A 13,770-nucleotide genomic window follows, 5' to 3' on the forward strand; every position below is an offset into this window, starting at 1 on the left:
TTGGCTTGTTGCTTGCACAGCTGCATGGTGGGTTCTACCTCTGACCATTGCTGACCTTGGCCAAGCTCCCTACTGTTCTCTGTGCTACAGGGATGTGATGAGCACTGCTCCATCACTGCTTTAGAGGGCCTTGCCAGGAGCTCCTATGGTTGAACACTCAACAGGGATTTTCTAAGAAATGTCTATTGTACCTGATCTCTAGCTGTTCACTCTTGGTTGCCGGGAGCCTCCTTAATTTGCTTTGTCTAAGGACATGCACAGCCTCTGAGGACAGCTTTTCTATCATTCCTGCTTCACATTTTGGTTGAGAGGCTTTGTTACAGAGAGATTTCCGTGCCATGATACTGTCACCACCTGGCATGCACTTTACTCTGGTGCTCAATTGATGTTTGTTCCTGTCCTTTCCCCTTCATAATTTCTCTGGGGTCATCTAGAAGATTGGAGAAAATAAAGAAATCAGAAGGCTATAATGCTGGCATTATTCCAGGGCAATGTATCTTAGATGAGTGGCAGGAAAAAATGTGTTAAATGTTGCTCACTTCTCACAGTGTCTGCACCTGGAGTTACCTGATGGTCACATGAGTTATACAGTTGTCAAAACTGACCAGGCTGAACATTAAGACCTATGCATTTGGTCATATGTTCATTATGTCCTAAATTTTTTTCAAGAAAAATTAAACCAGATCTTGTGGCTGTGTCATGTGTGTGAGCCCTGTGCCTGGGAGGCACTGGCTGCTGTGTGGGGAGGAGGCTGGAGACTCAGCCAAAGGGGAGCTCTGGCCTCTCAGCACCTGTGTCTGGCAGAGCCGGTGAGAAACAGACAATTCTTCCCTGCTGCCAAGATCATCAAGCATTTTGGCTGGGCCTTTGTGCATACACCGAGATAGGGGGAGCCATACACAAAGCAGAGACTATGGCGTTGAATCAGATTGATAAGGAACTTAGTGATTTGGCCATTGACCCTCCAGCACAATGTACTATAGGTCCAGCTGGAGACGATATGTTTCATTGGGAAGCCACAACTATGGAACCTGGTGACAGTCCACATCAAAGCAGTGTATTCTTTTTGACAATTCATTTTCCTACAGACTACCCCTTCAAACCACCTAAGACTGCATTTACAAGAATTTATCATCCAATATTAACTGTAATGGCAGCTTTTGTCTCAATAGTCTAAGATGACAGTGATCCCCTCTTTACTGTTTCTAAAGTTTTTCTATCCATTTGTACACTGCCATGTGATCCAAACCTAGATACCCCCTAGTGCCAGAGACTGCACGGATCTATAAAACAGACAGAGATAAGTACAACAGAACATCTCGGGAATGGACTCAGAAGTATGCCATGTATTGCTACCTTTCAGTCAGAATAACCTGCATTATAACCAGAATAAACTTTAAACTGCTGTTCCTTTTTTATTTTCTTATCTGGCTACTCCCCTATCAGACCTCATATTTTTTTATTTTATTTTTTGTTTACCTTCCTCCATTCATTCACATGCTCATCTGAGAAGGCATAAGTTCTTCCAGATTTGGACAGTAACTGCTTTTAGAAACTGTAGTTACAAGAGAGAAGTTGCTCACGATTCAGAATTTTTAAAAAATGGAGCATGTGTATTATGTGGCCAGTGTCTTCACTCTAACTTGGTTATGAGACCAACACCATTCCTCACTGCCCTAACACGCTGAAGAAGTCACCTGAGGGGGAGGGAGATGAATGCTCAGTTGTCACATCAAAGGAAGCAGCATTGTTCTAGCAGCACCATTCTTGTTTGCTTTCCACTGTTAGAGATCTGAGGTTACATGATATACTTTATGCTCATAACTGATGTGGCTGGAGAATTGGTATTGAATTTATAGAATCAACAGAACAGGAAATATGACGTATTTTATGCATGTCAATAAAGGAATGACCTTCTTGTGCCACAGAGAATGGAAATTGGAAGTCAAACACCCTTTGAATTCCAAAATAGGATCCCAAACATTTTGTAACTTTCATTTAAATTGTTAGGAGACTTGGAGTTATCAGTTAATCTATCTCCCAATACACTGTTTAGTAGAGCACTGAATAAAAGACGCAGGTTGTCAATGAGCGAGTGATCAACTAATAGCTCCGCTAGTAATTGACTTATTTTTCTTCAATAAAGCCACATAAACCAATTAATTACCCAGATTAATCCGTATTGGAAACAATCTTTTGTAAATGCAAAGCTGTTTTAGTATATACTGTTGTTGAGATTTGCTTCATTGTTTAGTATCAAATGATGATGTAAAGTTCAAAAGACTGAATATTTGGCCATGTTCAGTTAAAAGTGCCCACTCTGTTACAGGTTGATACATTAATTGACTTGATGTATACAACATTAAGAGACTATGCAGGTCATGTAGCTTTAGTATGCTGCTCATGATAGCAGCAACCCTGGAGTTCATAGATGGACTTGGGGCCCAGCAGTCTGGAACACATATATGGAGTTTAGGAAATGTATTTTCCAGATGCAACCCCTGTCTAACTACATTTTTTTCTTTACCTTGTATACTTGACAGCTGAAAAACCATAACATGGGAATAATAATGGGTTTAAATTTCAAAATAAAGCACTGTTTTAGTGTGGGAGTGTCCTAGGCTGTGTCAAAGTGACTTTTAACTATGTGGGATACTAAGTACCCAGTGAAAAGGATTTGCTCAGCCATTTACATTAATGAGCATTGAAATGCAACAGATATCATTTCAGGAGATTTAACATGAATGAAGTCAATGCTATTGGGGGAAAAAATTAAACCAGAGAACAATACCACATCTTACATTATAACATTAGGAGATAGTGCAAATAAATTAGCCCTTCTCATGTGCTCTCTGCCTTGGGCCTTGGGGCCATGCATTCCTTTCCTCCCACCTCTGCCTCTCCCATCTCTCATTACTCTGAAGTGTATGTAGCTTGCCAGCTGGCCCTTCTGCCTCTGGTCCTTGCACCTTCAATCCATCATCCTCATGGCCTGCCAAATGACCTCTGTGAAATGCAAATACTTCCATATTACTCCTCACTTACAATCTTCATTTCTTATCTGCTAGTTAGAAGATAAAATCCAAGTTCTTCGTGGTGTAAAAGCTGTGGTCCATGAACTGGCTACAGCCACCTCCCTAGCTTCTGCTCTCACTGTTGCCTGACCCCCATTTCATGCTCCAGAAATATAAACTCTTTTAATTCCCTACCACCCACTTTTCCCCTTGCTGGAAATGCCCTCTCCCAAATTACTAAATTAAAATTGGTGCCAAAGCAAACAACATACTTCCAAAACAGTGGTCAAGTTTTATACATTCTCATTACATAGGGACATTTACCCAGTTTTGTGTTTGAACCAGCTGTGATGTGAACATAGAGCACTGGGCTGGGGGCCACAGGCTATCACTGAAACCCTGGCTTTGCCCTTACTGACCACATGACTTTGGTCTGGTGACTGAGGATGTCTGAATCTCACTTTCTTTCATGTAAAACAAAGGTTACAAATATTCACCCGAAAGAGGAGGAGCACATAAACTGTTGGATATAAGGGAGCCTCATACACTCTTTACCATGGCACAAATGCATTCTAAGCTTAAGGTGACTGTACACAGTGAGTAGAGAGGAGAAGAGTCCATTCTGGGACCTTGGCTATGTTTTGCTAGAAGGGAGCTGTTTGAGAATGTCTTGAACCCCAGGAAGAATTTTCTAAGGCCAGCTGTGGCATGTAAAGCACTATTGGCTGCTCCATCGAACACCATAAGGATTCTTTCTCCAAAGGCATATTTAAGAGCATGCAGTGTCTGCCCTCAATTATCGTTAATGTTAATGTGTCTAACACAGGCAAAATGAGCTCCAACACAACAGGCTGGGGAAGAACATAGGAGACACAGTGGACAGAGTGCTGGATGCACGAGAACCAGACTCTGATTCCTTTTCCACTACCAGCTTGACCGCCATAGTCTCAATTCTTTCACCTCCCAGGACTTGACTAAATTTGTGCTAAGGGCCCTTCTAGTTCTTACATTCTATGTATGGCCAAGACAGAGTGGTATAAATGGGTAATTAAAAAATTTAGTAGTGAGTAACCTCCATCTTAAGTAGCTCCAGGATCAATTAAGCCACAAATATTAATTGATCTACATTGAGCTCAGTATATAGTCCAGTCTTACTACTTTCACCAGCGTTGCCATCAATGATACATGAATCAGTCTATTTGGATGCCAATTTCTAGAAGAAATCTCCTTTTAAATTATATTGTATTGATTATAATATTGCAGCTGTCCCAGTTTTTCCCCCTTGTCCCCCTCTACCCACAACCCCACACCCTCAGGCAATCCCCACATCTTTGGTCATGTCCATGAGTCATGCATATAAATTCTTTGGTTACTCCCTTTCCTATACTGTACTCTATATTACCATGGATATTCTATAACTACCTATTTGTACTTCTTAATCCCCTCACTTCTTCATCCATTCCTTCACATCCCCTCCCATCTGCAAAAATCAAAACACTCTCCATATCCATGATTCTGTCTCTGTTCTGCTTGTTTGCTTAGTTTGCTTTTTAGATTCAATTGTTGATAGATATGTACTTATTGCCATTTTATTGTTCATAGTTTTGGTCTTCTTTTTCTTAAATAAGTCCCTTTAACATTTCACATAATGGTTTGGTAATGATGAACTCCTTTAGTTTTTTTCCTCTCTGGGAAGCTATTTATCTGCTCTTCTACTCTAAATGATTTCTTTGCTGGATAGAGCAATCTTCACTATAGGTCCCTAGTTTTCCTTACTTTGAATATTTCTTGCAAATCTCTTCTAGCCTGAAAAGTTTCTTTTGAGAAATCAGCTGACAAAGTTATGGAAACTCCCATGTAGGTAACTAAGTGCTTTTCTCTTGCTGCTTTTAAGATTCTCTCTTTATCTTTAACCTTTGACCTTTTGATTATAATATATCTTGGAGTGGGCCTCTTTGCATCCATCATGTTTAGGACTCTCTGTGCTTCCTGGACTTCCCTGTCTATTTCTTTCACCAAATTAAGGAAGATTTCTTCATTATTTTGTTCAAATAGATTTCCAATTTTTTGCTCTTTCTTTTCTTGGCTACCACTACAATGTGAATGTTGGTATGCTTGAAATTGTCCCAAAGGCTCCTTATACTATCCTTTTTCTTTTCATATTTTTTCTTTCTTCTTGTTCTGATTGGTTGTTTTTTGCTTCCTTATGATCCACATCATTGATTTTATTATTAGCTTCATCCACTCTACTGTTGCTCCTCTGTAAATTTTTCTTTATTTCAAATAGTGTATCTTTCATTTCTGACTGGATCTTTTTTATGCTGTTGAGGTCCTCACTAAATTCCTTGAGTATCCTTATAACCAATGTTTTGAACTCTGCATATAGTAGGTTGCTTATCTTCATTTTGTTTAGTTCTTTTGCTGTAGGTTTTTTTCTGTTCTTTATAAGACATGTTTTTTTGTCTCCTCATATTGGCAACCACCCTGTGTTTGTTTCTGTGTATTAGGTAGAACTGCTACAGAGCTGCTATATCTGTGCTTGGTAGAGTGGCCTATGTAGTAGGTGTCCTGTGGGGTCCAGTGGCAGAGTCTCCTCATTCATCTGAATTGTGTACTCCAGGTATACCCCCAATGTAGGCTGTGTACAGCCCTTTGTTGTAGTTGAGCCTTGATACGATTGGCATCTCAAAGGGAGGGATTTACCCCCAGGCCCATTGACTGTAAGAGCTGTCTATAATCACTGAGGAGGATCAGCTATGCTGGGGCCAACCCCATAGAGAAGGACTTACCTCAGTAGGGTTCTGTTGCCTACTAAGACTGCCTCTTGAGTGTGTCTCTTGTGGAGCTGGTTTTGTTGTGCTTTGACATGGTCTGAAGCTATTCTTGGGGCAAAGAGATCTCAAAGATGGCAGCCTAGGTAAACACAGCTCGCCTCCTTACACAATGACATCAAAATTACAACTAAACAGTAGAACAACCATTACTCAGAACTGACCCAAACTGAGCTGAATGGAGGTTCTGCAACCACAGAATTGGATGACACCACATCATCTACACTGGTAGGTGTGGCACAGACATGGAGATGCTAAGACACATTTTGGGCTGGTTCCACACCCATGTGTGGTGAATAAAAATCAGGAGGGATATCCTGGGAGGGATGGATCCCAGCCCTACACCAAGTCCCCCACCCAGGGTTCTTGTATCAGGATGATAAGTCCCCATGGCTTCTGGCTGTAAAAACTAGTGGACATTGAGTCAGTGGAAGAGACTGCTGGATTGCCAGGCATTCCTCTTACAGGGCCCACACATGAACTTACCCAGACTCACTCTAGCTGGCTCCAGCACTGGAGCAGCAACTTGAAAGACACCAGTGGCATGTGGGAAGGAACCAAAGTGTTGGGGACCAGGATGAGTTGGGAGACAGCTTTCTATAAGACAGAACTGCTAGCAGAAGCCATTGCCTCTCTTCTGAACCGCCCCCGCACAGAGTCACAGAGTGTGGCAGCCACCATATTTGAGACTCCACCAACCTGGCTCACAATGTTTGCCCCACCCTGGTGATTCCCCAAGACTCCTCCCCACCCAACTTACAGGCCCACCCATGTTCTTAACAGTGACTTTTCCATACTAATGACTTGTCTTGGCTCATGCTTCTGATCTTCCTAAACCCTCTCAGATAAGCAGAAGCTGGTGTCAGCAAGCTCTGGTAACTTGCTAAGTGGCCCCAGGCCTGTCATTAAGAGCAGCTGGCCTTGCTTCACAGCCTGGCCCTGCTAGGGCACTTCCAAGAACAGCACAAGAAATGTCCAGCTACACATCACTTTATAGCTTATATCAAGTGGCCCCAGACAGAACACAGGCTGACATCAGAGTACTCCTTAAAAAGCCCTGCTCTGTGGAGAGGGCCCCTGCACAGCAGATCTTCCATGGAGGTGGAGTTTGGTGGTCAGTGGTCACAGCCAGTCCTTGCAGCTGAGTAGCCTGGGTAAATCCCTTCCATTGACCTGCCAATAGCAATCAAAGTTCAACTACAAGAGGAGAGTGTACTGAGCCCACATGGATGGTGCACTTCGGATACCCACTTAGGTGATAGGGGAGGCCATGTCACTGGACCCTACAGGACCCCTACTACATTAGGCCATGCTACCAAGACAGGGAGTCAAAGCAGCTCTATCTATTACATAGAAAAAAACATAGGAAGGCAATCATAATGAAGGATAAAGAAACATGGCCCAAATGAAAGAACAGAATAAAACTCCAAAAAAGAACTCAACAAAATGGAGATAAACAATCTATCAAATGCAAAGTTCAAAACACTGTTTATAAGGATGCTTAAGAAACTTAGGACTTCAATGGCATAAAAAAGATTCAGTTAGAAATGAAGGATACACTAACTGAAATAAAGAACAATTTTCAGAAAATGAACAGTAGAGGGAAGGAAGCTGAGAATCAAGTAAATTATTTTGAACCTAAGAAAGAAAGAAAAAAAGAAAAACAATCAGAACAGCAAGTAGAAAATAAATTTAAAAAACAAGGATAGCATAAAGAGCCTCTTGGACAACGTCAAGTGTACCAATATTTGCATCATAGGGGTGCCAGAAGGAGAAGAGAAAGAGCAAGCAACTGGAAATCTATTTGAAAAAAATAGTGAAAGAAAACTTCCCTAATTTGGTGAAGAAAATAGACATGCAAGTCCAGGAAGCACAGAGATTCCCAAACAAGATGGTTGCAAAGAGGTCCACACCAAGACACATAATAATCAAAATGTCAAAGGTTAAAGATAAAGAGAGAATCTTAAAAGCAGCAAGTGAAAATCACTTAGTTACCTACATGGGAGTTCCCATAACTTTGTCAGCTGATTTCTCAAAAGAAACTTTACAAGCTGGAAGGGATTAGAAAGAAATAATCAAAGTGATGAGAAACAAGGAACTACCACCACGATTACTCTACCCAGCAAAGCTATCATTTAGAATTAAAGGGCAGATAAAGAGTTTCCCAGACAAGAAAAAGCTAAAGGAGTGCATCATCACCAAACCAGTATTATATGAAATGTTAAAGATACTTACAAAAAAGAAGATCAAAACTATGAACAATAAAATGGTGATAAATACATATCTATTAATAACCGAATCTAAAAAACAAACTAAGCAAACAAGCAGAACAGAGACAGAATTATGAATATGGAGAATGGTTTAATGGCTGCCAGATGAGAGTGGGGAATGAGGGAATAGGTGAAAAGGTGAAGGGATTAAGAAGCACAAATTGGTAGTTACAGAATAGTCATGAGTATGTAGAATACCATATAGGAAATGCAGAAGCCAAAGAACTTATAGGCATGACCCATGAACATGAACAAAGATGTGTGGATTGCCTGAGGGAGGGAGGTGTGCTGAGTGGAGGGGGGCAATGGGGGAAAAATTGGGACAATTGTAATACATAATCAATGAAATATAATTTTTAAAAAGTAGTTGACTCTTTTATTATTACTTATTATTGTGTTATTTCCCATATGATCAACTGTGATCTTACTATTGCCTAACTCTGTATCAGGTTAAATAAAATATATTATTAACATTTTTTGAAAAATCTGTCCACTTGGTGCGCTGACTCTAGGGCCTCCTGAAAGGTTTAAGCTAAGGTCTGCTGCCACCTGTGTTCTGCCTGGGGCCACCCAGCATGAGCTACAAAGCAATCTGCAGATGACTGCTGATTATACTGGGCTTGGAGTTGCCCAAGCGACACCAAGGTGTGAACCAAGGCTTGCTGCTGCTAGTGCTGAGCTCCTGAAGTCACTTAGTAAGAGATACAGGCTGTCCTGAGGCCAGATATTATATGTTTGAGAGATTTTAGTTAAGTCTGAATCATGAGTCAAGACAGGCCATTTGTATGAAAAATCCATTGGAAACAGCTTTGTTGGGTCCCAAAGTTGGTGGGTTGGGAGGTCTCAGAGAATCACTAGGGTAGAATGAACCATGTGAGCCAGGTTGATAGAGACTCAGTTATGGCACCAGTCTGCCAGCTTTGTATGGAAGAGCTCAGAAAAGGAACAATGGCCTCTGCCAGCACTTCTGTCTGGGAGAAAGCTGCCTCTCTAGCTCTCAGCCATGCCAGACAAATAAGTTCCTCCCCATATGTCTCTGGTGACTTTCAAGCTGCTCTTCTAATGATGGATCTCAGAGGGAGCAAGTTGGAGTAAGGCCTTGTGTGGACTCTTTAAGAGGAAATGCCTGGGACTCCAGAAGGCTCCATATCCCTCAGCCTCTATACTCACTGGTTTTTACAGCCAGAAGTTATGGAGACTTCTCTTCCTGCCATTGGAACCCTGCACTGGGAGGCCTGGCTGAGACCCCTCTCTCATCAAGGGGGGAACCTCCACAGGAGATATCCCTCCTGATTTTTGTCTGCCACATGTGATGTGGGGCCAGCCCATTCTGCATCTCTGCCACCACACCTCCATCCCTCCTACCCCCTACTACCCCCTCCTACCAGTCTCTATGTGGCTTCATTTTTTAAAATATAATCTATATTTTTAAATATTTTATTTATTTATTTTTAGACAGAGAAGAAGGGATGGAGAAAGAGAGGGAGAGAAACATCAATGTGTGGTTGCCTCTCACACACCCTGACTGGGAATCGAACCAGTGACCCATTGGTTCCCGGGCTGGCCCTCAATCCACAGAGCCACACCAGCCAGGACTCTATGTGGCTTCTTTAAGTTGCTAGTTGTAGGACTTCCATTCAGCTTGATTTTCAGGTGGTTCTGAATGATGTTTTTTTCTGTGGTTTAGTTGTATTTTTGTTGTCCTTAGACATCTCATATCATTACAAGAAAAAGGGTGAGTACAATATAATAAAATAGTTTGAGAGAGACCACATTCATCTAACTTTTACTACAATATATTGTTATAATCATTCTTTTTTATTAGTCGTTATTGTTAATTGCTTACTGTTCCTAATTTATAAATTAATATTTATCATAGTTATATATATATATATATGGGAAAAAACATTTTGTACAGTGTCTGGTACTATATCCACTGAGAGTCTTTGAACATACCCCTGTTGATAGGGGGAGCCTACTGCAGTTAGAAACTAGTTATAATCACTACCTCTGAGGAGCTGGACTTGACTGGAGGGAAACAAAGGGAAGATCGTGACTTAGTAACTTTTCTGCCTTTGAATTTGTACTTCCTGTTTATATCAGCTATTCTCTAAAATAATCACTGAAGTATTTACTGAAGAAATAACATGGTATCTTGGACTTGCTTTTAAATACTCCAGTGGTGATTGGGGGAATGAAGCAGAATCAGCCATGTACTGATAATTGTTGAAGGTAGATGATGGCTACGTGGGGTTCCTTGTACTGGTCTCTTTACTTTTGGATATGCTTGAAATGTTCTGTCAGGAAAATTTTAAATATAAACATTTTGATTTGTTGAAAAAGCACACACAAAATAAAACCATATATTGCAAAATTTTGCCTTATTTCTTCTTTTCCTTGAAAATATTGTTGCTATAATAGAAACAAAAAGAAATTTCTGTAAGATCAATTAGTTAAATTATTCCAAGAGAAATTAGAATGAGTGAGAAACCAGGAAGGAGACTGGAGTCAAATGTTGGTGCCTGCTATGGATGGCTGTTTGTGTCACCTGAGAGTGAATATGTTGAAATCCTAATGCTTCATATGATTGGTATGTTAGAAGGTGAGGCCTTTGTGAGGTAATTAGATTTAGATGAAGTCATGAGGGTGGGGCCCCTATGATGACACTAGTGTTCTTATAAGAAGAGGAAGAGACCACATTTTCTCCCTCCCCTCACCACCACCATGTGGTACTGCAAGAAGCCAGGAAAAAGGCATTCACCAGATACAGAACTTGCTAGTACCTTGATCTTGGACTTTCAGGCTCTGGAAATGTGAAAAATAAATGCTTATTTTTTAAGCCCCCCAGTCTGTTATTTTGTTATAGCAGCCAAAGCTGACTAAAACAAACAGAATTCTGATGAGACAAACATGTTTTCAGGCATTCATACAAAAAAGCAATTATTAATGCCTATTTGAGAACAGTGGGTTTGAACCTAATACTGATTTTCCTTTGAAAGACCATGTCCTTCACGATTTGACATACTTGAGAAAGTAGGAAATCTAGACTCTGGGCCTCCTTTTCCTCTTATTTCCCTCACTTACCCTTTCCAGATATTTCTAGATTTCCTTTGCTGCTCTCTAAATCAGTGATCCTCAACCATGGGAGCAAGATTCTGTTTTAGGAATGAGATCTATCAGATTCCTTTAGAAAACAAACATAAAAATGCAGAGCACGCTGTGATGGCATAAATCACAAATGGAGATAAGCCTCAGCCAGTGTGGACCACTCCCCATGGAGCATAATGTCCTGGGCTCATTGATTGCCTGTTTGTTATTTTTAAGTCCAACGTGACTAACACCAGTGGACTGTGGAGGCCAGAGAACTGTGTGCCCTGGTGAACTTTGTGCACCAGAGAATTGAGAAGAGGTGTGCTGTTTCCATCCAGCTGGTGGTCAAGGCTGAATTTGCCTGTCTACATTCAGGGTCACATACTACAATCCAATGGCTTCTTTAAATTTGGTAAACTTCTGTTGGCACTTTGGGAACATTTTACTTCCTCAAAAAGACTCCACATCCCCAGGAAGCACTATACATTTTTGTATACCAAATGAAAGACACACAGAATAGTGACTCTGATTATCATAGGTAGCCAAAGATGTCCAAGGCCAAATACCAAAATGTGGGGGAAGGCAACAAATTGCTATTATTCTATACCAGTCTCAAACTGTGGAAGCTTGAGAAACCATTGGTCTAGCATTCTTTCTTGTTGCTGTGGGTCAAGAAAAAGAAACTCCATTCAACAGCTGGAAAATTACTGAAAACATGGATAATGACAAATGGTCAAAAAACAATTCTTGGAAGTAAGAGTACAAAAGAGGTTTTGAGAAGCTCCCTTGTTTAATAGTATGATCCATTTCAGAATTCAAGTGGCTCTCATGTAGGTTTACATGATGAACAAAGAATCTGTGAAGCAACACATTAAAATCATGTTCAAAGCAAAATCACATTTAGATGATGGACACTGGAACATTGCTCTAAACACAGGCCAGTCCTTGGAATCTAATGAAAACCAAGGAATGCAGAACAGCATGGGTACTTAGAAAAAATGGGACCAATGGCAAGATGGTAACTTCAGGAAAGCAAATCTTCCTCTTTTAGATGCTTCCACCTCTAAGTACACTGTGCGCATTTTGCATTCTTAGCCCAGAGAATTTGGCTGTCCCTATGGAACCGTCATGGACCACTATTAGAACCAGAAGTCCCTCATGCCAGGGTGTGAAGGTATACTATCCAGTACATCCTTAAAATGGTATTCTGTGTCAGGTCTCATTTGTCTTAACTCTCCATGTAAGTAGAATATAAACATAGTCACATTTGGAGGCGTCTCATACTATTTATAACAACATTAAAAGTGGACGTATTTGCTAATCAATGCTTCAGGGGTTTTTTGTTGTGGTTTTATTAAATTGATGTTATTCACAAGAAAGTTTGTTTTACTACATTTGATTTTATTGAATTATCTGGTGCAAGCTCAATATTTACTTTCTAGGTTAATACTCCGTAAGTAATCTTTTTCATGTTTTATTTAAATGGTCCTATGTTAACAAAGAGTAATGATAAAAATATGCTATGCAGAGCACTTTTACCTAGCTAATGGTTTCAGCAGCAAGTTTGTGTCCCATTTTACATGCAAAGTTTCTTATTTTCAGCTACTATGTATAGTTTCCCCCTTAATCCACATCACCTATTTGTGAAAACTAGAAAACTAATCGTATTTCAATATTTTATTCTTATGGTGGAGATATTTTCACTTGCTGTTTTTGAAAAATTAAGATAAAATTGAACATTCTAAAAAGTGAATATAGAATACAGAGACGTCTTTGTATGTGATATTAGTTGATCTTGCATCACTTATAACCTCCTTGAACACTTTTAGCGAGGTTTCATTTGGGAACAGATTCTGACCACTGCTGAGCTTTATAGAATTTCACAAGTAAGACTAAACTGATGTGGGTGCTTTTCTTATATATTTGTTTTATTTTTATTTTTTAATTTTATTTTTCAATTACAGTTTACATTTAATATTATTTTTATTAGTTTCAAGTGTACTAATTATATTAGTGATAAAATATTGAGCTAATATTAGTGGTAAATGATATAACTTATTAACTGATCTCCCCAATAATTCAAGTACCTACCTGGCACAATACACAGTTATCACAATATTATTGACTGTATTTCCTGTGCTGCACTTTACATCCCTGTGACCATTTTGTAACTGTCAATTTGTACTTCTGAATCATTTCATGTTATTCAGTCAGATCATAAACCCCTTTCCCTCTCGCAACCATCAATATCTTCTATGTGTTTGTGAGTCTGTTTCTTCTTTGTTTATTTTCTTTTTTAGATTCCACATATATGTGAAAATCATCTGGTATTTGTCTTTCTCCGTATGACTTATTTCACTTAGCATATCCTTTGGTTTCATCCATGTACTTGCAAATGATAAGATTTCATTCATTTTTATGGTAAAGTAATATTCCATTGTATATACTCATATATTCTTATATATATGTGAACGCACACCTACACACATAACACAGAATTTTTTATTCGCTCATCTATTAATGGACATGTGAGTTGCTTCCATATCTTGGCTATTATAAGTAATG

The 13,770-nt window shown here is 39.8% G+C and overlaps 1 pseudogene; it reads left to right on the forward strand.

Annotated features, from left to right (window-relative positions):
• Positions 1-913: 913 nt before the first annotated feature.
• On the forward strand, positions 914-3,164 carry LOC123826323 (annotated as a pseudogene).
• The last annotated feature ends 10,606 nt before the right edge of the window (positions 3,165-13,770 follow it).

Source organism: Phyllostomus hastatus, unplaced genomic scaffold (assembly GCF_019186645.2).
Source record: "Phyllostomus hastatus isolate PE091 unplaced genomic scaffold, TTU_PhHast_1.1 phas_contig_80, whole genome shotgun sequence".
Classification (NCBI taxonomy): domain Eukaryota; kingdom Metazoa; phylum Chordata; class Mammalia; order Chiroptera; family Phyllostomidae; genus Phyllostomus; species Phyllostomus hastatus.